Genomic DNA, 3,996 nt, shown 5'->3' with positions numbered 1-3,996 from the left:
GATCACGATCTGATGTTGTGTTGATCCGGGCGCATTTGGTGGCTACTGCCAACAGCGATGTCCTGACTTTTAAAGAAGGTATTGCTGGTGATTGGGATCAAAGGTTGATGATTAAGAATTTGGATAATGGAAAGGGTTCATGCTAAAAAGTGATGATTGAGAAAGGATTGTTGCGAAAAGGCACCTTGGTTTTGATTACAATTGGATTATTAGGAAGCTTTGTGGGAATCAGATAAAACCTTTGTTGTAGAAATGTTCTGGAAAAAGCTCGAAAATGAGAACATAAGTTTAGACAATATTTCTTGTGTGTGCTGCGTTGAGAGGTCTTGTCGAGGGGTTGGAAATTTGTGATGAAATCTTTGACAAGATGAAGACCATGGAAATTTGTGATGAAATGCTCGAGGTTGGACTTAAATCTAAAGATTCCACTTACAAGCATTTAATATCTGGATTCGCATGAAGGCCTACAAGTTGCTTATATGAAAATGAAGCTCTGTAGGTTCTTGCATCTTTGATTGAAGGAATTCCATGTATCTCAATGAATGGCAATTAAATAAAATTTGGTATTCTTCAAGCATTTCATCAATAGTATAATTTGCTGAGATATATCAGTGAACAAATGAACTAGTACTTTGGAAAAGAAAAATAAATATTAGTTTTGCTTCCAAGGTTTTTAGAGCGAGTCCGATAATGATTGCGATTATGGAAGGTTAGAAATCACCATGCATTTCCTTGAAAATTCCTTCTACCTTTAATGCTTGTGAAAAAAAAAATGTTACTATTGTATTTTAGCTTGCACATGCATATTCACAAGTTTCCTTACTACAAGCTTGTAAGCACTTTACATATATATATATATATATAGAAGCGAGGCAATGTGTGTTGTGAGATGAGGCGAGAATTGAGAAGCATGTAATGGTTTGCATGCATGACTGCGTGTATGATTCATTAAAAAATAGAAGAATTTTCAAATGGCCGGCCCCACCATGCACATGGTTATGAATATGATAAGCATGGATTTATATATGTGCATATATATATATAAACATCCAAAAGAAATATATATATATATATACTCATTCCGAAACTAGCGATAAGAATACTCATTTTGATGCAGCGGTGAATTTTTAAATATGCTCAATTTCAAGACACAATGAGATATATATTTCAACACGGCAACAAGGTATGCAACATGGTGACGAGGTACATCACTACACCATAGTAGGGTTTTTGCGGTGCTTACTTCGCGGCGTTTTTCAAAAACGCCACCAACAAAATTTTGTTTTGCGCCTTGTATTTGAAACAAATGCCACCATATTGCCCCCGGGTTGTAAATGATTTTTTTTTTTGTGAAAATATGTTTATGTTAGTGGTGTTTTATTTATAAAACGCATGAAATAGATCGCTAAATTAGCGGAGTACTCACATTAGAAATTGTATTTTAATTAGCGTTGTTTTATTGATTGGCGCCCGGTGGTTGTGTTTGATTTGATAGCATTGTTAGAAAAGAAACTCCGGTGAGGATAGTTCATGACTGGCGTTAAATTATCCAGTGAAATGAAATTTTTATTTAGTGGCGTTTAAAATATAAAGCGCCGGTAATATTAAGTTAGTAGGCGTTTATTTTAAAACGCCCGGCAAGTCTTTATGTAAAAAGTGAGCGGCCTAGAGTCGAGGCATCTTCTTCCAGCTCTCTCTCCCTGCTGCAGCGTTTACATTTTCTCCTTTCTCTCTACATCGCCTTTCATGCGGTCTTCTTTCTCTCTATCTCACTAGCCCGAAGTTGATCGATTTCATAAGGGTTGTGATCATTTTTCCCTTTTATGTTATTTGATTATCAATTTCATGTTGTAGTGTTGTTGATTTATTTTTATTTTTTTTGTGTTTTCTTGTTTTTGGTTTTGGTTGTTGATTGGGATTTCGTTTGGGAAAGAATTGAGGTTTTCCTTAGGGTTTTCGGTTAGGGGTTTGGTTTGGATAAATCTGTTGTCGATCTCTACTCCTCCTTCAAGGTAACCTCTTCTTCTTCTGATTGATCTCAATCAAATTATTTTGCTTTATTTACCCTCTCACCAAAATTATGGATAGGGTTTCCCTTCTGTTGGGTGGCTCACCGGAGATTCGGGCCTGGTGATTCTTTTTCCGCATCTGGGAATATTGAGAGTGAGCTTCAAACAGGTAGCTTGAATAATTGGATTGATAGATTAGGGTTTAAATAGTTGAGGTTTGTTTTTCCTATGTGAATTCTTGTGTTTTTTAGTTAGCGTTGGTGTAGTGATATTTATTTACGTAAGACTAAACCTTTGGAAATGCAATAAGAATTTTAGATTCATACGTAAATATGTGATCATGATTAATGTGTAAAGGCGAACTATGCTTTCAACATACAACACTTTTTTCCCTTTTTGTGTGTGAGTTTTAATCTTTAGCTCAACATGTATCTCTTACCAAATACCTGTTAGATTATATGGTTAAAATGCACATTCACACCTTTATTTAGGCATGCTATATTATTTATATTTTATTATAATGTGCTAACTGGCTTGATGATTTTTTTTCTCCAAAATGGAAAAAAATTGCAACTTGCTAGGGCGTGTTTCTTTAACATGGAGTAAATCACTCATATAGGTAAATATGAAAAAAAAAATGATATAATTGAATGAATCTTTGGGCTTGTAATTGAATAATATTGTTCAAGTTTAGGTGCAATTTTTTTTTTTTGTTTTTAAACTCATTAACAAAATATTCATAGAATGAATAGGATTAAAAATATTTTAAAGTTAGGGGTATTTATTTTCCTTGGTGACTTCTCCGATCCATTGTTGTTTTTCTTGTAGTGATATTTATTTATGTAAGACTAAACCTTTGGAAATGCAATAAGAATTTTAGATCATACGTAAATATATGTGATCCTAAAAGTGAACTATGCTTTAATTTAGAAGATTGTAAATAATTTTTGTAATATTAGGCGAGGAAATGGATAAGAGTTGGATGTGTAAGATTACGATTGAGTCAAGAATACGAAGATGGAGTCCAACAATTTCTCAATTTTTGCATTTGCTAGCATGAAGTGAAGATGATAGGATCATTTGCCCTTGCATAAAGTGTGTGAATATTCAGTGGCAAACATGTGAAATAGTGCTTGAACATTTAGTATGTGATGGCATTCTACAAGGTTACACATGTTGGTTTTCCATGGAGAGTGTGTGCCGTCACATACCCCTAAGGCGACAAACACATTTCTGACTCCATCAAGCTCTAATCCTCACATCAAAACTTCTCATATAAGACCAGATAACATGGAAGAATTATTGCGCGATGCTTTCAACATACATCAAGTTGTTGAGGGTCCACCATCTACTAATGATGAATTCAATGTCGAGATGAATGATGGAGGTGAAGCCCTTAGAGATGTTGATGAACAACCTTCTAAAAAGAAGCGGCAAGGTTTACAAGTTGCTTGAAGTTATGAATGACAAACTTTATGAGGATCACAACATTCTAGATTGTACTTTTTGCATTCTACTTTTTTCCATACGAAGTGCATATCTTGGGATAGCTGCCAAAAGGCCTTGACCACTTGATTGAATTTTTAAAAGAAATTTTTCCCACAGCGGCTATTCCTGAAAGTAGTCGTGAATCGAAGAAAGTCATTAAGGATTTGGGTCTTGGGTATGAAAAATTCACGATTGTCCAAATAGTTTGCATGCTATATTGGGAGCATAATGAAGATCATCAATCTTGTCATGTGTGTGAGTCGTTCTCATTTGGGTGTCCATTGATTACGATCAATGTTTGAATGATGACAATGAAGTGGTTCATAAGTGACCTGCGAAAGGTTTCTGGTACTTTCCTTTAATACCACGACTTTAGAAAATTTTTCATGTCGAAGTAAGACTTACTGGCGATATGATCGGCATGGTAATGGTCGGACCAATGATGGACGATTAAGACACCCTAGCGATCTTTGAGGCATGGGAATCATTTGATACAAGA

The sequence above is a fragment of the Dioscorea cayenensis genome, chromosome 19 (assembly GCF_009730915.1).
Source record: "Dioscorea cayenensis subsp. rotundata cultivar TDr96_F1 chromosome 19, TDr96_F1_v2_PseudoChromosome.rev07_lg8_w22 25.fasta, whole genome shotgun sequence".
NCBI lineage: Eukaryota > Viridiplantae > Streptophyta > Magnoliopsida > Dioscoreales > Dioscoreaceae > Dioscorea > Dioscorea cayenensis.
The sequence above is the reverse complement of the archived record's forward strand: the minus strand, read 5'-3'. Positions refer to the sequence as shown.